We start from the raw sequence: 22,259 nt of genomic DNA, 5'->3' as shown, positions 1-22,259 counted from the left end.
TTTTCCCAGGCTTTGCACTGTGCCTCTCCCCGCCGGGAGCCGTGCGGGGAGGAGGAGAGGTAGGCAGCCAGGAACGCAGGCTATGAGCACAGGGGGAGGCGGAGGAGGTGGCTGCCCGGGACAGGGATGCTGGCTTGTGCTGTGGGGCTTGGTGGTGATAGAGCAGTGTGGGATGCCAGAGACGGAGCGCCTGTGGGGGAAGCTTGTACTGTCTGGCGCTGCTTGGATGTTCCCTCATCTTTGACAGAAACAACTGAATTTGCGAACTTGTTTCCCACAAGAAAGGCCCCCAGTGTTCACAAGGGAACAGATTAGGGATTGTCCTAAATCCTCACGGTGGCCAGGGCAGCAGGGAAAGCCAAGTACCAAATGATTTCCTCGGAATGCAACAAATCTCACAGTGCGATAAGAGCAAAAATAGCTTTCTCTCCACCCTCCCTTCGACCTCAGGCCCAGCACCTCGCAGGATATTCTTGCTGGCCAAGTGCTTTACAGCAAGAGAAAAGCAGAGGGGAAGCCTAATGAGCACCAGGGTAGATAGGTCTGAAGAGATGTGTGTAGGGTAGTGGGCTGAGCAGAGGAAGTTTTCATCTCCATCCTCTCTGTCCTTGAAAATGCTGTTGCTTACAGGCTGTGTAGACCTGTCACCAGACTGACATCCAAAGGTGAATGCAATGATACCTGAGGGGTGTCTGCAAACTGCTGCAAAAATCCCACCACAACTTTACACTCGGTTCCTAGTTTGGAAGTTAGGCCTTGGCCCATGACAGCTAGAAGTACAACTTTAAAAAATGCAAGCTTTTTTTTTTTATTATTTACATGATTTACATGTGATTGTTGCAGCTCATGTATGTTTAAAACCTTTTCTCTAGGCATAAAAGTTACACACATCACCAGCAGGGCACCACAAGAGATGGTAATGCTGATTGAGTGGAGGAAACTCTTCTGTCCTAATTATTGCTCTGCAAATGAGTCAGGAAGGCCTGAAGGGTATTATTTGTTAGAGAAGCAGCCTGAACAGCCTTAACTCCTGATTGCTGAAGGAAAGGAAAGATCTCTCTGGGGTTACCACAAGACATTCAAGCAGTTGTTCTCCTTGTGGTCTTTAATCCTTCCATCCCAGATAGTCTTATGTTTGTATCATCAACCATGATGGGGATTATTAATTCTCCTCACAGCACAGAACAACAAGCTGGTCTCTGTAGTGAAAAACTTCACAGTGTAAGACAAAATGGTCCTAAAGATCATGGGCAGATGCAGCAGCATGAAGCAGCCATGAAAACTACAATGCAATGATCACCTTTTAACTCCCCACTCTTCAGGGGCGCCGGTGCACTGCACAGACTGTGATCCACCCCAGAAGCTGTTGAATTTCAATTGAAAGGTAAAATATCAGCCCTCAAGGGTGAAATTCCTACTGACCATCACGCAGCTATTACAATCCATGATTCCTGATAGCAGCGATGGTGGGTTTTAGATTAATTTGCCGTCATTTCATCATTTACACTAAATGCCATGGTTCTTTGATAAACATTTCAGGCCTTTTTCCAAACAATTTTTTCCATTTGGAGCTGATGAAAACAGGCTGTCAGCACTCCCGGTAGAAACACCCCGCTCGCAGCAACAGTTGCTGTCTGGCCTAGTGGTCTTCCTGGAGAAAGTCCAAGTGGGAAGGCAGTCCAGAGGCTCCACTTGCTGAGCTGATTGGGGCTGAAGGAAGGCGACCACTATTTCTAGAAAATGATGATGCTCTTTCCCTCTGAGTAACTTAGGGGACAACAAAGAGTTATCTTCCTGAGCCTGCTGCCTCACTCAAAAATGAGGAGGATCAAGGCAGACCCCAGCAGTGAAAGGAACTGTTTTCTCAGGGCAAAGCACAACTTGTCTTCCATGTATTGTTGCTAGCTGCCTCTCTCTGGTGAGCTCTCCAGCATCATCTCCCTTCCTTCTGCCTTGTTAGTCTGCAGAGAGGAGCTAACATGCTGGGCACAGGACTCCAGATCACTGGGGGATTCCTTATGGGTGCTATCCTCCAGACACTCTTACTCCCAGTACTCTCCTAGCAGAGATGAATGCAGACCTCTTTTCAGTCTGAGACCTGGACCCAAACATTATACCACTAGAGTCAATCTCTACCTGCATCAAACCTAGATCTATGTCCAAATTCTGTTTTCAGAGACTGCATCATTCTAAGGTAGAGCACATGGGACCTGCTGACCCCAAGACTGAGACCACAGTTGGAAAGAGGTCCCTAAGAGGCAGCAGCAGGCCTGGTAGGGCAACCCAGATTTAGGAAGGCAAGCATAACCATTCCCTGGAGTTCTGCATAGCTCCTGCCCATAAGGGGTCCTGCAACATCTTTCATCTGTGCTTCCAAAGTTTGTCCTTAAGAGTTGAGTTCAGTATTGCAATACTAAAAGGCAAATTGTAGCCAGATCACAAAGCAGGAGGGAGAGGATGACAGTCTGTATACTGAGTTATGAGAGTCCAGCAGTTTCTTTTTAGAGTATTTATTAGGCTATTGTCCAAAGAGTCCTTCACTGTTTATGACAGACCATAAATACCATCTGTCTCCCCCTCTCCACCTCCCCAAACAGTTAGCTGTTCTCTGCTGCAATGCTGTTTGCAGGTCATCTTGATAACCTGCCCCACAGGAGGAAGTGACAAAAATAGATCTCCCTGCTTAAAACGTCTCTTTATTTGCACTAAGTACTGATATTTTGCCACTATTGATGTAATCAAACACCATGTTGATAGCGTGTGAAAAGTCTAAAATAAAGACTCCCTTAATCTGGAAATCAGCACCTGGAAGTGTGCAATCAAGGATAGCTGAAGTGGGGGGAGAGTGAAGCTTGTATCCAGTATACTGAGGCATTGTTTAAGACATCCAGCTTTGCTGAGGGCCAGTGACATCGATAGAAGATAGTTGCTCTATAGAGAGATACTAAAACACATTTTTTTCCTGGCTATGCTCCCTTTTCTCATCTGGACTTCTACTCTAGGTGAATTTTAGGCCTTTTGTTGGACCTCTGTTGCTCAACAGAGGCTGCTGTATCTCCAAAAATGTCAGAAGCACCTGCAGTGTATAGGCAGATTAATTAGACACTGCATGCAGAGCTCTCCATGGATTAGGTAAATATGATACAGTCACAGAGGCATCTACAGAAGTCCTGAAGTTTCTGGGGAACTATTACACACGAATGTCATACTCAAAACTACTTGAATTTGGTAGCACTTTTTAGTCTCACACTGCGAGCAAGAATATTTATAGATAAAAACAGCTTACATGTAGAAGTTGAAGTTAGATATATCCTGGCCAGAAACAGAGTTCAAATGTTCAGTCAAAAGTATGATTAATCCCTGAAGCAATCGAATTCTAGCTGATGGTACAACCCCAAGCACTAGAAATATTTTGGTGAGGATGAGTTATTGCTTTTTTTTTTTTTGCTTTTTTTTTTTTTCTAACTGGTACACTGATTGAAACAGGGAAACCTTCAAGTCTCAGTATTGCAGAATGGAACAATTAGAGACATCCCTTCCAACTTCATAATCAGTGAATCCAAGACCCTCCAAGAACATCTACCTGCGATCATATAGAAGGTCAGCAGTAGACAGCTTAAGTATCCAGTTAAAGGAGATCTGCTCTTTAATGTTAACTAATCCCGGTGGACAGCTGACAAATGAGGCTATTTAAAGAACTATTTACTGTCATTATTCCAAACTGAAGAACGAATTGTTTTGAAAATTCAGAATTACTTCACAACTGATCAGAGCTGAGGAAAAAGACAGAAAAGGTCAGATGACATATTGTGAACTAGATCCTCTTCTGTGAAACTGTCTAATCAACTTGACTTAATTATAGAACACAGTCCCCTCTAAGCAAAGACTGTAATGTAGAGAAATCTGTGGGTAATTTGGATACATGAATAAATAAATAAATAAATCTCACAGAAATCCCTCATGTCCCCATATTGTTTGCATGGGGACTAAGTTGTTCCATACATACAATTCCTTGTTTAGATTGTTTGCTGCCATCCTCAAGAGAAGATATTGTGGTGGAAGGGGAGAATGAACTAACATACTCTAAACCATTCCTTAGCCTCTTAGCTTCATGTCACGGTAAGTAATGAGTTTGGTACTACATCATGGCAATGTTATGACAGAAAGCAAAGCCCTTCTGACCTCAAATTAATCCTGTCTTCTCTGAGAGCTTTGTTTCAGGCTTCACTGGGGACATGTGTGTGTAACTTTAGATGATATCTGAAGGCATTTCAGATGTTAGCCAAAAATGTGCTTTATATTTATGCTGCATTTTGTTGCGCCTTTCCTTCCAAAATAATCAGGGGGAAGGAGGCGAAATCTCAGGTGGAAAATCCCTGGAGATCCCCCGATCCAAAGAATAAAACACTGAAAAACAATTATCAAAAATGTCACAACTGCATGACCTGTATCCGCTGAAATGTAGAGAGATGTGTTCAGGGTTATTATAGCCACTTAAACTGGAGGCAGAAAGTCAAGACAGTCACACATTGCAGGAAATAGCTGACTATCTCAGATCAAACAAAGGAGAAGAAGCCAATTTATGCATCTAGATCATGGAAATTAGAAATGAAAAAAAAAAAAAAAAAAAAAAAAAAAAAAAAAAAGAAAACTGTGGAGTATTTAGATCAAGTTCATATTGTGTTAAAGACTATGGAAAAGTTCCCATGCTGTTTCACAGCAGAAAAATCTCCAGCCTCCATTTGGTCTACAAAATATCTTAGCCTATTTAGTGTTAGCCAGATTCTGTCAATCATCCTTCCCTTCCACCCATATTGTTTCTGTCTCTCTCAGGATGCCTGAGATATTTGGCCATTATTTGGCCAGTGAGTAGTAAATGCCTGGTTTATTTTAAATTTTGTTCCATCTAGTTTCAACTTTAAGTGAAGGTGGAGGAAGCAGGATACTTAAGGGAGAGTTTCTTGGCATACCACAGGACAATTCATGCATTCAGTTTTTTAGCACCAGAAAAAAAAAAATAAAGAAAAAGAAAAAGAAAGAGAAAGAGAAAGAGAAAGAGAAAGAGAAAGAGAAAGAGAAAGAGAAAGAGAAAAAGAAAAAGAAAAAGAAAAAGAAAAAGAAAAAGAAAAAGAAAAAGAAAAAGAAAAAGAAAAAGAAAAAAGAGGACTAGAAGCTCTTTGAGTTCCTCCTCATTGGATTCACACACCTATCCTCTCAGCAGGCAAAGAAGGGCAGGTCTTGACAATATTCCTCACTTTTTATTTGCTTTCTGTGTTATGGAAAGCATGGATTTAGAGCAACCCAATGCTTTTGGGGTAAGCAGGTCTATTCTGGGTGGTAGGAAGCAAGAGGTAATGCTGAGCAGCACCAGAGCTGCAGCTGTATCCAGGAATGGTTGGACTCTCCAGGGGCAAGACTGGAACAGCTGACATGAATAGGTAATTTTCTCAGCATCCCATTTAATTTGATTGGGTGGAGGAAGAAGTTTTGGTCTTTGGGCTCTGCAAAACCATCGTTGGGTTGGTATCAAGACTAGGCTGGAGAAAACTTTTAAACTTTTGGTGTCATGTGATAACCTTGATGTGTTTTCTTTGGTAGTTCCAGTCAAGTGTGTTTCAGTGGTTATGGTGAGGGAGCAGCAGATAGAAATACAAGGAGCCATAAGACAGTTAGCCAATTGTACTTCTTTTCTTGTAGTCTGGATGAACAGAAAAGGAGAGGTTTGAGACCTGTGGTGATAAGTTCAGGGCTAGCTTTCACCTGAAGTTTTATTAATGGAGATAGAAGTTCCCCAAGGACTTGCAAACTGAGACTGTCTTCCATGCTCTTGGCTGTCTTCAGATTCCTCATGAAACTAAGGAGAAAAGCATAAATTTCAACAAGGGGAATTGTTTATGTGTTTTTCCCCCCTTTGTCTGAGACTGTTTCATATGTTTTCTTCTCTGCTGCTTGCTGGGTAGACTTGAATTCTTATAGGATGTTCAAATGTTGCTGTGTCAAATAGCTTGACCTGTAGTCTCCAGTCCTGTCCATGTAATGGTCCAGCTCTACCTCACCTCAGGCAAATTAGGATCCTGCTAGCTTTCAGCTCCCTCTACAGTTAACAAAAAGAGAAACTATCTGAGGGTTACACAGGTGACCTGAGACCTGAATCACAGCTTGAAGACCCTGGTCTCTCTCCATTGACTAAACAGAGAGCTTACCTTGTCTGTATTCCTAACCTAGGCAGCTCAGATACTAGCTGAAATTTGTGGGGAATCATAATGTAAGGGGTGTAAGTGAGCAAGGGTTAGATGAGAGAGGAAATACTTCTGCCAAAACAGTGAAATGTATTGAGAAAACTGGAAAAGGACTCCTGTCACTGCTTAGGGCCCAAGAGGAAGGAGAACATTTGTCAAACATATTGTCTCCTTTTGCTGCAAGTTGGGAGGTAAGTGGAGACATATGAAGAGAGAGCTAATGGAGGAAAAGTAGCAGAGAGGTGGTACTCAGCTTTAAAGTAATTTGTGGGGCTCTATCTCAACCTAATGATGAGAAGATGAGGACCAACAATGACTGGTGTTAATGTTTTTCACAAACTGCTACAATCCCTGCCAACAAAGAATTGCCCCCTCCAGCAAGGGGCTGCATATCAGGCATCTGGGCTGTCCCCACCATTATTGTGCCCATGGTTAATATTGCCTTCTTGCACCTTTGTCCTTTATTTTCCTTGACCTGTCATCCCATCAAATGGACAAGTGCTTTAGTGCAAGGTGGACAAGGGATTTCTAGAGTGCTTAGAGGTGCTAGTTTCTGCAGGGAGATACAACATTAAGGTCTTGGAACTCATGGCCATTTACCTGAATTTTGGCAAGATTAGTCTTCATGCTTCCTGGCTCCTGCTTGTGTGCTGCCTTCCTTAATTTCCTCCACAAATCCTACAGACTGCAATATTTCCTACACAGAACCAGTTTGTACTACTGCTGTTTTCCTTTAGGCAGCCATCAGGTGGCTGTTCCAGTAGCAGCATTTCTCCTAGGCCCATGAAGAGTGTGCCTGGCAGAAATATTAAGCAGCTGTGACTTCAAATGACTTGATAATGAATATTGTTTGCATCATAAACTGTATTATCCTCTAATATTTGGGCATTTCTCTTGCTTCCTTCAGGAGGCTAGTCCTTTTAGACAAGCAGATTGTGCAGTTGAATAGAACTTGGCTTAGTTTTCTTTCAGTTTTTCTTTTTTTTCTCATTGTTGTGTTTGGGCTCCAATTTTTACTGTCTAGCTTTCAGAAGACCAGTTAAACTGATCCTCTTCCACTGCTTTCTTTACATACTTTCCTGAGGTACCTCTTCCCAATGGTCCAACAAAGAGGTATGACATGAGCCAAGCAGCACAGACATAGCCAGCCAACTGCAGGAGAGTGAGAAAGTGCTGAAAAAGGAACAGGACAGGGGGAGCAGGAGCTGGCCCAGTCTGGCAAAAGTTTAGATTTATTTTATGTCCTTTTGGGGAGATCTGAAGGTGGCAAATTGGCAAATCTGTGCTGAAACTGGGAGGGGGGAAAAAACAGAGAGAGTTTACCTGAGCCAGCAGAGGGCATTTCTCCAGGCTGGGGGACAAGTAGCTTCCCTATGTCCCAGGGAGGAGAGTTTTGTTCCCAAGCCCAGGGTTTTTTGTGTGGTTATAATGGAGGATTTGCATCTATGGCACTGTTGCCCTTAAATCTTCCATCAGGAATTAAACACATTAAAAAGTATTAATTTAATTTCACTGGCACAGCCTCGATCCAAGAGCTTGCTGGCAGCCCACCTCACCGTCTGTGACGTTTCTGTGGTCAGCAGCAACAACCAACAGCAGCCGCAGGCAAGCGGGTCCCAGCATCCCGGGAGTAGGATTTCATTAAGGAGTGCCATGGCTCAGTGCATGGGTGTCTCACCTCCTTTCTATTTGAAGCAGAGCAGTCAAGAGAAACAGCCAGCTAGCTAATCACCACCACAGCCTATTGGGAAGATAGGAATAATTATTTAAACCAGTCTTGAATTACTCATTGGCGTGCATCTAATTAACAAATTCCGTTTATTCCTGTAACTATTGTGCAACAATTAGTGGGTGTTAAATTGAGCTCTTCTGCCGGCAATTTCAGTGGTATAATTTTGCCAAGATGTCTCTGTTTTGCCTGCAGTGCCTGGTGCCACAGAGAACAGTCTGGAGGTGGTCAGAGCATTTTGACTAAATTTACTTTTGTTGAAATGTACCATTCATGTAAAGCCTGGGGCATTTTTGTGGACAAGACAAAGCAATTTTAAGCAAGTTTTTCTCTGGCCAAATTCCTGAACCCTGATATCTGCTGGTCACCTCAGACAAGAGAGAAGCAGACATCTGAATAAAAGCATCAAGCTGAAAACAGATGTTCTAACACAATTCTGCCTCTCACATGCGTGATTTTTTAATTTTTTTTATTTTTTTAATGCTGATTCTGCTCCAGGGCGGACCAAAAAAATAAATAAATAATAATTTCAAAACCTTGAAAGATTTCGCAAAGCTGAATTGTCTTCCTCTGGTAATGCAAGCACACCCGCCCCTGGCACAGAGATGTTCCTCAGCCCCAGAGGAGCGCAGGGCTCTGCCTCTCACTACCGCACCCAGCACCAAGGACATTGTGAGAATTTGAAGCCATGGCACTCATCAGTAGAAAACTGGCTCTCCTCTACAAGCAAATCCTGAATAATTCAATTGCCATGACGTGCTGCTCCCTTCCTGATATAGGAGTTGCCAGGAGCAACTCCATTTTTCTGTCATCTTTCCGCACGTTGGTGCGGTAGCCTGGACGGACATCTCTCTCCACTGCGATACCAGATATGTTCCTGAATCTGGAAGCAACAGCTTGGACCTAGAACAGCCTCACCTACCAAGAGGGAGTCTGACATGAAGATTTTTGCCACATGCTGGGCTTTGGTTGTCCTATTTAAAATTCAATATCCTAGTTCTGTTGCATCCAGAGGATCCCAGAGGCCAGACACAAATGTGGCTATGTAAGCCTGAATCCGAAGCAAGAACTGAGAATTGAACACAACTGAGATGTTTCCCTTTATTCATCAGTTTCTCTCTTGGCCAGGTTGAGTCTAATGTAGTTTACGTAGGTTCACACTGATCTTATATTGATTGTCACCAAGAGACCTCTGAGGGCCTTGATTTTCCAGCGTGAAATGTTCATAGGAAGTTTGTCAGCCATTTAGGATACTTGCTGCTTCTCCCTTTGTCCATCCTTACTCTCTTCCACTCATTTTTCTGCCTCTCCTATAAATAAAGAGCTGCTTGAGATATCCAAAGTGTTGCTTAAAAAAGGTGGGGGGAGCATGCTGGGGGGGAATGGGCCATTATAGAAAAGGCCAGGTGCTTGGCATGTCCCCAGCTTGTGAAGGTGGGAGCTGTCAAGTCTGAAAAATATCAGTGTGGGAGATATAAATAAAAGCTTTAAAGCCAGGGTTTTAGAAAGTCATCTTTAAATGCTGCATAATTTATAGCCTGCTGTAGAGAGAAAAGTGCGTGAGCTCTCAAAGCTGAGCTAACCCATTCTCTGCTCCCTGCACAGTTGAGCTGTCCATATGTATGTGGTGGGGTGTATGCTGGGCATCCAAAATTTCGGATTTTAAGTGCCAGTACTTCCTTCTACAGGCTTACCTTGGTCACTGTGGCTGGGTCCATTTCGTCTCCTTGTGTCTCAGTTCTCTGCCTGCGAACTGGAAATAAATATAATTAGCCTCATCTAAAAAATAAATAAATAAATTGGAGCCATGATTAGGGATGCTGAACTCAGGTAGGACAGTGTGGACAGACAGCAAGAAAATCAGCAATAAACAAGCAAGCTCCACCTGTGTTTCTGTATAAGTGATTTACTCTCACTGGCTCAACTTCTGTTTAAAACAGGGATTATCCTAAAAGGTTGAGAAACTTCTTTCAATAGCAGCTACAAAATGCTTTTCTCTAGCAGAACAAAGCCATGGGATAGGCAGGGGGTAAAGGTCTGCCCCAACAAGGGCCAAAACTGCTGCCAAGCTGGCATTTACAACAATGATTTCATCCAGCCTTGGAAGTGCAGTCACCTCTAGGATGTAACAGAGCAGCTGTGCTATCGCCATCCAACAATAATAAACAACGGGAAGCAGAACGGGCTTTCAAGGCAGCTGAGTCTCCCGAGAGGATCTAGCCCACCACATTATCACTGCTCCCCCCTTCTCCCCAGCTGGATAGAAGTCTGGAAATCATGAATCCTAAAATAAAATAAAGTATGTGGTGTCTGAGCTGCAGTATTAATTCAAATAGCTGCGGTGCTGATGCTTTCCCCAAAAGATGGTCACAGGTATGCACAGCTGCCTGTTTTACCACCTTCGGGGTTGCTTCTGTGGTGATGCAGTAGGACCACTGCCACCTCTCTGGTCTCTCTCACCTTGCTTCTCCCCAGACATCTGCATCCAAGCCTCGACTTGTTTGGAGCCTGCTGAGCTGGTGAGATTTGACAGGATCTCACCACCCAAAGTGCCGTGGCTTGAGGCTATAGATTTAAGCAGAAGCATTAAGCACCCTGCTCTTTAACTCATTTCTAATCCATTTATTTAAACTTCAGAGTGGTTTTAAAGCACAAGAATCAAAGGCGAGAGCAATTTAGAGTTTTCCAGCCCGGCTCTGAGATCTGACCTCTGCACGTATCCTGGCTGCCTTTAAAAGTGCACCGGCATAAAAGCACAGTTTGTGACAAAGCATCTGGAAGGATTAAAACTTTCTGGGATGGAATATGCTTCTGTCAAGGACCTCTTTCCTATCTCAACTCCGTTGCCAGAAAAGATCTTTCCTCAGGGGGCTTCTAACCCGCTTGAGGGATTTAGAGAAGAATTGCTGAGAAGAGCATATAGCAATTTGATTACGGGATAAATGTGAGAGGGAGGGGGGTAAGGGTTAGAAGGGAGAAACAGGATTAAAAAGAAAATAAAAGAAGTGGGAAGTAACTGAGCTGAATGAATCCGTGTAAGGCAAGGTCTGTGGAAGCATTTTGGAGCCCAGCCTTTGGGGGCAGTTTTACTTCCCGGTATGCCAGATGTCCTTCAGCAGTGCAAAAACCTCAAACCGAGCAGTTCTCAGGGAAGGTGGCAATGGGAAGGATGGAGTTGCTGAGACAGAATGGAGGAAAAGCAGGAGAGCAAAGGATTTTTGGAGAAGGGTTTCAAGCCCCAGTGTGGGCTGTTCACACTGCCTGCCTGATTATGTTGCCTCTTTGGACAATGCTTGGGAAATCGTTACCTGATCCCTCCCACATTTGTTTACAAAGGCAATCTGCGTCAATTAATCCCTGCTTCATTTCTTCTCATTCTGTCTGGACAGTTGCTGTGAAGTAAGTGGTAACCAATCTCCTAGCCCATGGAGTCAGTCTGGCTTCTTATTTCCTTATTCATTAAAGCAGACACCTTAGAAAGGCCGGAAAATATTACCAAAGCCCAGGAGACTCAGTCTTCAGAATAAGGAACCAGTCTTTCAGCCTTGGAGGCGACGTGAGTCTGGGACACAAGACAGAGTTGGGTATGAAAACAGGCCCTTCATCTGAGGAACAAGCAGTCTCTGGACACGCTGCTGTTTTCTTGGTTTGTTTGAGGTTTTTGTTCTTGGGGTTGTGGGATTTTCTTTTTTCTTCTTCACTTTCTGCTTCTTCACCCTTGCACTGTGAATTGGCCTGACATTAGAAACTGATGTGAAATGAAGAAGCTGCCTGCTAGGGCGGTTTCTTCACTCTTCATGATCCCTCCTGCATGCCAGCTCTCCCGCTGTGTTATTACAAGTGTATTTCTCTACACCACTATGCTAGGTGATGTACAGATTCAGACTAAAAAAAAAAAAAAATAAAATAAGAAACACTGGACAAACAAACTGTTTGCTCATGTAGTACTACTGATGCCTGGTTTCCCACTGATTTGTTTCTGGTGATTAATGAAGACCTCTGTTTGAAGCTTTTCTGTTCTCAGGACTCTAATTTAAACACATGAACTTGGCTAACAATTCCTCCATATCTCTTGCTGCTTATTTTTCCTTAGATCTCTGAAAATCTCGGAGATCTCTATTACTTGGCCTACATGTTTGACTGTTGCTTGGAGAGGAAGAGATTGGCACATACAAAGACAGGCAATGCAATTGCTCAAGACTAGTTAGTTTCCTTAGGAAGTTGGGTGGAAAAGATCCTTCCCAAGAATTACAGATGAGCCCTACCAAAGAAATGTTATTACCTTGCAGCCAAAAATGCTGCAAGAGTTTGGGGCCCTTGTGGTCTGAGTTACGAGATGACCAGTTGATGCAGATGGACAGGCCAGGGAGCTCAGCTGAACTATCAGACCATTTCAAGCTTAGTCAGCTCAAGCAATGCCAACAGGCACTTGAATGACTTTTTGTCCTATGGCTACGCCGCTTGCCAGCTAATGAGGCTTGGAAGGCATCTACCCCATGTCTCTGCTAGGGTCAGAAAGTTTTAGGTCAGCTTGTTCAGGCATGAACTGGAACGGAGAGGACATTTCACTCTGTTGGAAGGATGCCCCAGTTCAGCTTCCCTGTATTGAGTTGCATTTTGGAGAGGACATCCCTGCTGCAGTCTGGTAGTGGCTGTGGAAGTTACACTTCAAGTAGCTTTATTCTTAAGAGGAATATTGGTGCAATGTAAGGAGATTCAGGTCAGAGTCCAGGCTGTAGAGTAGACCAGAAAATTCAGCAGATATACTGCAAAGTCGAATCCCAACAAGTTTGATTCGGTCTCAGGTCTGCTCAACTTGAGCTGCAGTCCTGTCTTTAGATGCAGAGCAGTTGTATCCTCAGAGAGGGAGGATTTCCATGCCATGACAACCATGCTGCATAAAGTGCCACCTCTGAGTTGGATGGCTGAAACAAAGAAAAGAGAAGCACTGAACTGCTCTAGGCCATATAGCTATCAGATGGAACAAGGAAGCCAAAGACCACAAAAACAGCCCGTATGGTGACAACTGCCCCAGTGAAGAGTCTCCCTAAAGATACAAGAAAAAATACACTGTTATTTTTAGTGTATTATTAACATAATGGAGATGAGAGCCGGAGTGAAGTCTATCTGGCACAACAGACTAGAGAGGTAATTCTAATTGGCCTCCACTGATTCTTGTTTCTACACTCACGGCTGGCTAACGTGTTTCTAAAGCACCTGTGATTGTCATATGTAGCCAGCTGTTGCAAACTGCAGTGATTTTAGTGTATCATAGGAAGATAGGAACAGACAACCCGTGTCAGACTGGGTTCCTCTTTTCCATAACACCATTGCTGACAGCAGCTAATAGCAGATGTCAAGGGGAAAGATTATGAACAGGGTGAATAGGGAGTGTTTCATTCTTCCTACAGTCTGCAGCTTCAGGACTTCCAGAGCTGGAGGTGAAGGTTTTCTGCTTAAATAGCTGTCAATGCTTTTTTTCTGGCTGCTCTCTGCCTTTGAGATCCTGATTCAGTGCAGTGAGGGACCACTGCAGTGATTAACTGGCCTATGAATATTACCTCATATCAAAAAATAACAAGGTTTCTGGTTGTATCTCACATGGAATAAATTTACCTATATGTTGCCTACACTAATCCCTCTCTTTTAGATATCTAGCATGTCCATCACTAATGAATCTCCTTGTCGCCACCCAGAAAAAAAAACTTACCAAGTACTTTTAGGGTACTGCTGACGTAAATATATTTACTCTTCCCTTTGTTTTGGCTCCATTCCCACTCTTCCCCATCTTATGCTATGAAGGGGACACTGTTCTTTTCTTTTTTTTCTTTTTTTTTTCTGACAACTTGGGTTGAAAGCCTTCAGTCATACATAACATTACCTTTCCACCTTCTCTTTTGTCAGCCATGAGATTAAGTCCCTTGAGAATAACCTTCCAGGAGACACTTAACACATTTGTTTTTTTTTTTGTGGGGAGAGTTAAAGAGAACTTTATATCACTCTTGGCATAGGTCCTAATTCTTAGAACGAGGTCTGAGCATTACATAACTTTTGGCAAACGCTTTGTTTCAGGTGATGGGTTTTGGTGGGGACTCTTGTCTTGACATCAACAAAAATGGATCTGCTTCTGTCTATTATTTTTCCTCCTAGAATAGAAGGGGGGGAAGGGAAGGGAAGGGAAGGGAAGGGAAGGGAAGGGAAGGGAAGGGAAGGGAAGGGAAGGGAAGGGAAGGGAAGGGAAGGGAAGGGAAGGGAAGGGAAGGGAAAATGGAAAAAGGTCATTACTTATCTATGCTGAAGAAAATACACAGCCAACCAAAGGAGACTGAAATGACACAGTACGGTGTAATTGTAAACGGCTGTAGAAAATATAATCTCTTGTGAAGAATTCCCAGGGCACTGCCTCCATTTCTGAGTTCCCAAGCCTACCTGCAACACAGATAAGTAAACCAAGAAAAGATCACTTACTAGTAAAGCTTTCCCCTCCCTCCCATAGCTAGCTCATTCCTGTTGAACATGTTCACTGACTTAGCCAATTTGTCTCTATTGTCTGTCTGTTGTTTGGCTAATTCACCTATGGAAAATAGGAGGTATCAGATGCTGTTCAACAGAAACTTGAAACTGAGCATAAGTGCAAGGTAGGTATTGTATCTGCTTGTCACTTACAATCACAAAACCCTCTCCCGTCCTTGGTTTGCTGAGGATTTGGAGTGTTAACTGTTCATGCTCAAGACTCAGTCCTTCAAATAGGTAACGTAACAAGGACTTCCTGGGGTAAGAGGGGAGAAAGTTACCCAGAGACAGCAGGATCTAAGAGGATACAACTCAGTATCAGATATTTCAATTTCAAGACACCCACTGGCACAGTCTTCACACTGGATTTTGCCAGAATCACCAAGCATCTCTGCCTTGAACACAAATATATTGACTTGTCCCCTGTAAGTTTTTGGCTGCCCCTGCCTTATGTGGTCTGACGGTGTTTGATAGTTACTAATCTAGTCCAAGCCTGAACCACACATGGATGGGCTTCCCTGACCTCTCTTGTGGTCCTACTATAGTGGTATGATTAATCCCAAGCCATATGTGGTTCCCACCATCAATTTCTGTGGGTCCCTGGAAGAATTCTCTTAATAGCAACCCATTCCTTGGGGTTTCTCAAACCTTGACTGGATAAAGCTGGGCTGAAAAATGCCTTTTTTTAAAAAAAAATTGTGTTTTTGTTTTCTTTTCCCATGGAAAATATTGAGATTTTACCAAACAATGAAAATGTTTGGCCAAGAGCCCTCCATTTCAGTTCAGAAATGCTCCCCCGTGGGAGTTGTAGCTGGTATGCTTTGTGTCCCTGTCCTTCCCTGTGAGCTGACATTCCTGGCTTGCCCACATCTCTCATGATGCAGCATCGTCCCCTCTCTTGCAGAGACAATGCCATGCACCATGGAAGTCATATCACCATGGTGCTTTGTGAGAAACACGGTTCACATGGCAAGCCCAGCCATAAGAGCAGGATGGGGTCACAAAGCTCTTCAGTGACAGGCTCTGGGAGACACTGTCCAAAGATTTCCCAGTTGAATCCCCATGCCTCTTGCCACACTCTGAAGCCTTGTTGAGAGGCTGGTTGTAACTTGACACAAAGAAATTTTTCTCTTATTGAAAGGCAAATTTTCCACTGAAAAAAAAAAAAATATTCTAATGGAAAATTTCTAGTAGTCCCAGAAGAATTTTTTTCCAACCTTCTTTGCGTTGCAGTTTACCAATTTAATCTCACTTTTGTTGGACTTCTCTGTTGTCTCTGCTTAATCTCTGATAACAGAGGAAGAGCTCCCTTTCAAACAAATGTGAGACCAGGAGAAGCTGACATACATTACTAACAACATATGGAAGAGTTCGTACCTTTCTAAATGGACAGATTTACAAGGTGAGCTCTCATAAGCCCCTGAAGAGTGGAAGATGTTTCCCTGTCTTTTGTATGTATTAGCAATGAAACAAAAATCCTTTCAGATCTAAATCCAGCAAATAACAATCTCTTCTTTCATTATGTTTTTTTTTACAAAGGTTTTTGAACCTCAGTATCCCACTTAACTCATTTTTGTTTTTGTTTTTTTCTTTCTTTTTAACTCATTTCAGGCTGGTGAAAGGTGCCAAACTGCTGGAGCTAGATCTCACTCCATTCTCCCCCTCCTCTTTCTCTCTCTGTTTTTTTCTCTCCAGAAACAATAGAAAAGTCCCATGTTGTAGCCACAGACCCCCACTGACTGGATAGCTCAGAAGCTACTGAACATTTTACTTTTATAACCTGTACTGCAAAAGACAACATCAGCGTTGCCTACTGAGGTAGGAAGCCTGTTCATCCAGGCTTGCAAGACCTTCCTTCTCACCAGACCACCAAGTATCAGCTTCTACACACTCTCCAAGGTTTTTTGTGCAGGGTGGGACTGAGAGGGTGTGACACTCAGGTTAAGAATTGGTATTGAGCTACATAGCATCCTGCAAACTTCTATTTCTTTCTGTTCTTCTCCCTTAAGTTAGAGATGGGTGCATACTCTTTTGTCTGAATTGATGCTGCAGTAACTGCTAATTGCCCAGTGGCACTTTTGCTGTGAATGTGCTCTAGATCAGCTGTATTTCAGCCTGGAAAGGGGGATAAGGGGCATGTTTATATCCTTGCAGGTGGGAAAATGCAGTAGACAGCATATTCTATTCCAGGCTAGCTGTACAGTTCATCTCCAGATCCCAGGTTCCCCCATTAAAACCTACCCCCTGCCCCAGGGAACAGCCTGGCAAGCTCTTCTGACCCGACAGCACTGGCAGCTGTTTGGCAGCTTCTGAAGTGGATCCAATCTGGTATGAGTTTGCTACACTTTCATTTTGTCTATGTCTTCCAAACAAATAACCGAGTCCAGAATCCCAAGCTGTGTTTTGCAATGGAAATGCTTCAACGTCTGGGAATTGCTTCTGCTGCAGGGAAGATATAGAGCACTGTTAACTGTTTAAAGGGTCAGTGAAGAAGGGAAGGCAGTCTCAAGTTTATGGGCCAAACACTTGCCTTCAGGGCTTCTTAATGAATGCCATGTGGTGAGGAGATCTGGTGAAACCAAGAGAGCCCGGAGATGTCTGCCTCACTGGGTCAATGTGCTCAGAATTATTGGGCCAGCATTTTCCTGTTAATTCCCGAGCTCTTCCATGAATCTTCTTTTACTATCAGAACTCTAATTGGAAACACTATCCACTACAGTACACTATACTGTAACTGTACCAAACCATACTGTTAAGTACAGTTCCACCAACTAATGCTCCACGTCAATCCCGTTCCACAGCCTTGCAGGCAACCAACACAAACTGGGAATTATCTTGTTTGCAGAGAGACATAACTTCTCATGTTTAACACGACTAGACATGATGCGAGGAGCAGCAGAAAGGAGAACTCAGCAGAGTTCAAGACTGCATCACTTAGTGATGGACACAGATGCTTTTCTGTTCCTGACATTCCCATACAATCTAAGGCAAGAAAATGAATCAAATAACAGCTGACTCAAACATTCACTTAAAGCTGGAAAATAATCAGGGTAGTATGGCTGTAGGAAGGCCAGCTTTTCATTCTTGTTTGTACAGTGCTTGACAGAAGAAAAATTAGGAGAGAAGAAATTCTTATCTTTTACCCAGAGGTCTCTAGAGCCTTTGATTCCCTTTGCAATGGCCTCAGAGCATCCACATGATCAGACATCATGGATTATATTACACTGTAGCTGCGAATGGATAGTCTCAAAACCTGCAGGCAAATATGGTTGCCTTATTTTAGAGTTGAAGTACAGGAATGGAAAGAGACTGGGCATCCTGCCCCACACCACGTAAGAAATCAGCAATAATACCAGATATGGAATCCATGACCTTGCTTTATTCCCACTACTGCTCCTCCAACCCCATCACTGCTTAACAGAACATTCCTTTCTAAAAAAAATATTTAAAAGCAAGGTTAAATTATTTTTTGCAACCCTTTCTTAGGATTTCTTCTATCTCCCCATGAGAAATCCTAACTGGATAGTTAAGAAAAACTACAAATCCATCAAGATTTCCACTTCATTAAATTGCATATGTCTTGATCACAGAACTAATCACAGTTCATTTCATCTCCCATTCCTTCCTTATGTTACTTCAGTGCAGCAACAGGGGGGCTGATCCTAAGTCACACAATTTCCTGAGGAAGTAACGTCAGTTCAGGATGTGTGTACCTTTAAACCAACATTTGCCCAAATAGAGAGAGATGACAGATCATCTCAACGCAGCATCTCTACTTTTCCTGCCAGACTAAGTTTTATTCAACTTTCCAGCTGCTCTGACTCAGGTCAATGACTTGCCAAAGGTCAAAAGCTGAGTCAGGATCTTGGAAAACCTAGAATCCTGCTGGCTCCCAGCTCAGCTTGGACCATATAAGCCCTCTAGATCACCCCCACCCCCCCACCCCCCTCACTTTCATCAATCTCTCCAATCCCAGAGCAAACAGCTTTCTTCTTGGAAGAGGTAATAACCCTTCCAAACCCCTAACTGAGCAGAATGGGCACAGCTGTGCTGGAACACACCTGTACTTTTTCTAGCCAAGTACCCTGCAAGTATCTTGAGAGTGGCTGATGTCAAGCAAGTTCAGAAGAAAAAAAATCTCTTAACCAGCTCATTTGCAAGATACCTAATCCCTAAGGCATAACCAGCTTGGTTCTCTTTCCATTCACAGCTCTCCCCAGAGCACTGCCCTACCCTAAGCTACATCCAGCCCCCAGAAATTCCTCCTGGCTCAGAACTGCAACACTTCTTCTCCCGTGACAGCACTGGAAGGCAGAGGCCTGGGTCATATTTTCCTCCTTTTTTGGGCATACCCCTCTCTCCCCATCCTTGCTGCAGCTCTGCCCTGACCACAGTGCAGGGCATCCTGCAGCTACATCACAGTTCTGGCCTAAGCTACAATCCCAGCTGGTGGTGGGATGGCACTGGCTTGCAGCCCACGGACTGACAGGCTTTGGATGGGACTCATCTGATGGGGTGCTGACATTTAATGTCAATTAATCTTGTTAAGTGTTCTCTACAGCCCACTGGGATGTAATCAGTGGAGTCAGTGGAGAAACGGGCATGGATCGCCACATCCAAAAGTAACTGTCTACATTCATACAGATTAATTGTACTCTGAAAGTGCCCGTTTCTCCTCCCTAAAAGGGAGCTGGAGGGACTAGTTTCAATGGCATCCTTTACGTCACAGAAAGCTAAAATAAAGCTGGGTAAGTCCTTTATTGCATCTAACTGAATCAAGGGGAGGGCAGATTTTTTCCCATGCAAAATCCTCTGCTTCTGCCTCTTTCTCTGCATTCACCTCCTCATTGCATTGGAGCAGTGAACAGTCTAAGATGTTGTTTATCTCATGCTGTCTAGGAGAACTCGGTCAACACCTACTCACTATTAACTCTCATCTCCCAGTAACTGTCATGTTTGCTCACAGAATGACTTCTATTTGATCCTAATTTTCTTCACTTAGAAGGTTGTTGTTCCAGAAACCATGTAAAATATCTCAAGAGCAGAGGTGGGATCTTCCCTCTCAGCAGCAGTCTTGTCATTAGGTTGGACTGTCCCAGACATAAGCCCTACCTAAATAACCTGAGAAGGCAGAGGAAGAAGAACACAAGGAAGCCCCAGTCAAGCTCAAGGGGTACATGACAGTGATGATTCATCAGGGGACCAAGAAATAGGAATCCTTGCTCCTAAATAGCTACCAATTAATTTTAAAACATTTTCATAGGGAAGCATGACAAATAAAAGCAGAGGAAAAAGAAGGAAAAGCAAAGAACCCACGGTGTAAAATTTGTTCGGTCTGTGTTATGCCAGGTCTCTGGAGAATGCTTGGTTTGAACTTGGTTTGGGAAACTTGCATTTTTAAAACAAATGCATACAATCAGCTCTCCTCAACAGGCACATTTGTGCCCACGATTGACTGTCTGGTGGCTTTGCCAAGTCTTTGGGATGATCAGATCAGGGGGAGGTGCCTCTTGAGGAAAGAATTTCATAAAGGAAGGTCTGAACACTGTCTGTTTTAACATATTCAAAATGATATCTCTCCTACTTTTAAGTTTACTTTCCCTGCACAGATTGCAGAGCATCTGGCAAAGTTGATCAAGAGCATTACTGTCAGAGGAGAACCTTGATGGGGAAACCGAGGCACAGGCTTACTGGGGTATGCTCTACCCTGGAGGTTGGTGTCAGAGCTGGGAAGATACTCCAACGCCTTTCACCCTTGTGGGTAGCAATAGCCAAAATTTCCTCAGTGTTTCTTCCATGGCATGCCTCCAGATGGAGTCCTCATAGCAAAGCTGGACTAATATCCCAAAATAAGTGCAGATACCCTCAATGGAGTCTGTAATTATTCTCTTTGCTGCCTGGCTGCCCTCTCCCCTGCCTTCCCTCCGGGCCTGGACACCTGTGTTGTACTGTGATTGCCTCCTCGTTTATGGCAAACAAATCTGGATTCTCCCACTGTATATTTGTAAGGCATTTTGAAGAAATCTGTTTTCTTTTTTCTCTCTTTTTGCCTTGGCGTGTGTTTTTAATTGGATCCGCTGCCGCTTTCTCCCTGCTTGCTAATGCTTTTCTTTGGGGAAGCGCAAGTTTTTAGCAGCCCTGCAAATACTCACTCCCCCTTGCCAAGTCAAGTCCATTTCTTGGGGATAACCTGGCTCTGACCTACTTGTCAGTTATACAACAAATGCTGCGCTTTCAGATTAGTCTACTACTGTTCAGATCCATAGCACTTAGCCATAATTTGTACACCTGCAGGAGAGTGGCGGAAAGTCACGCTTGGCAGCTGGTTTCTGCAGGAAGGCTGTGTGCTTGCCCCCGGGGAAATCACCCACTGATATCCCAACAGTACCGACATTCAGAAATGCTTCACCTTGGTGCTCCGCTGTCCTTTCATACCCCTCCTGCAATGCTTTTTCTGCAAAAGAAAAAGCCTCAAGCCTTAAGCCAGGCATCGGTGTGTCAAGGATTTCATCCTTTTCAGTTTCTCGCCGGTACCGTTTGCTTCGAGGAACATTCCTGTGGTTGCTGCCAGGCTGCTTTCCAAAGGAAAAGATTCAGGTGGCTTCGTTCCCTTTGTCTTTGCCAAACGTTTACATTCCTGCTGACACCGCATGATGGAAGTGTCACACACGGGAGCGCTGGCAGGAGAGCCTGGCCTCTGGTCCCTGGCCTTAGCTACATGGCACAGGGCATGGAGCAACTGAGAAATGAGTGATTTGTGTGGCTTCAGTTAGGAGACCTGACCAATTCATTTTATACAGATGACTGGGTGCTAATTAGCAACACTTTCACAGGCTGGGTTGGCTGCCCAAAGGTAGAGAATTCTTTGATTCATTAACAATTGCAGTGATTAACTAAATTCCCTTTCTATCCTCTGGTCAGAGCTTCAGGATCTTGCCTTCAGTGCAGATTGCACTGAAGACACTTGAGGGCAAATTTGGTGGCTCTTTCCACACAGCTCTGAGAAAAGGTTGCTGGAGCACATGCAGCACCTTCCACCTCGCACCCATCCTCAGGAGAAAGGACAGACATGCTCTGCAGGCCTCCCTTGGCTAAATTAATGTCCTTGTCATGGGGACAGAGATGCAAATTTCCACGCAGGCCCCCTAGCACCCAAGATAGGTTTGGTCTGGTGATTTTTGATGCCTTTGTGTTTTGTAGTTCAGTGACAGTGGTTCGAGCAGGGCATCTCTGAAATTTCAAGAGCAGGTTTGGCAGTCTCATCCACACCTCTGAACTAACCCCCTGCCATGTGTACCATGATTTAAGATACGGTAGGGTGGGAAGTAGCAAGGTAGAAGGAAAGAATCACAGGGAATACGTGTGATCAGCAGCCTCCAGAGCTTTCTACCCATTGAAACCAGATCTGCAAGGAGCACTTCCAGGCCTCCGCAACCTTGCCTGGCCTGTCAGATCAAGAAAAAGTGGTTGCCATGACACCGCAAACCATATTTCTCAGGCTGAGATGTGCCAGGATTTCAAACAGATGTGGCAGTGCAAACAAGAAGCCCCCTTGGGAGCGGGCCAGGAGGCTCAGACAATGCAGCCCCATCCAAAGATGGGGAGAAGCCACGCAGGGCGGCCTGTACATGTACTTTCTGGCCTGCCTTGCAGCTGAGCCCAGAGCAACGCAGCAAACAGTGGTACTGGAAAGGTTTGAAAGGAAGTTGCTGAGTTGGGAACTCTGCTGAAATAGCACCTGCCTTTTTTTTTTTTTTAATCTGCCTTCTTTTCTTACT

Source organism: Anas platyrhynchos, chromosome 7, assembly GCF_047663525.1.
Source record: "Anas platyrhynchos isolate ZD024472 breed Pekin duck chromosome 7, IASCAAS_PekinDuck_T2T, whole genome shotgun sequence".
NCBI classification, from domain to species: Eukaryota; Metazoa; Chordata; class Aves; order Anseriformes; family Anatidae; genus Anas; species Anas platyrhynchos.
The sequence above is the reverse complement of the archived record's forward strand: the minus strand, read 5'-3'. Positions refer to the sequence as shown.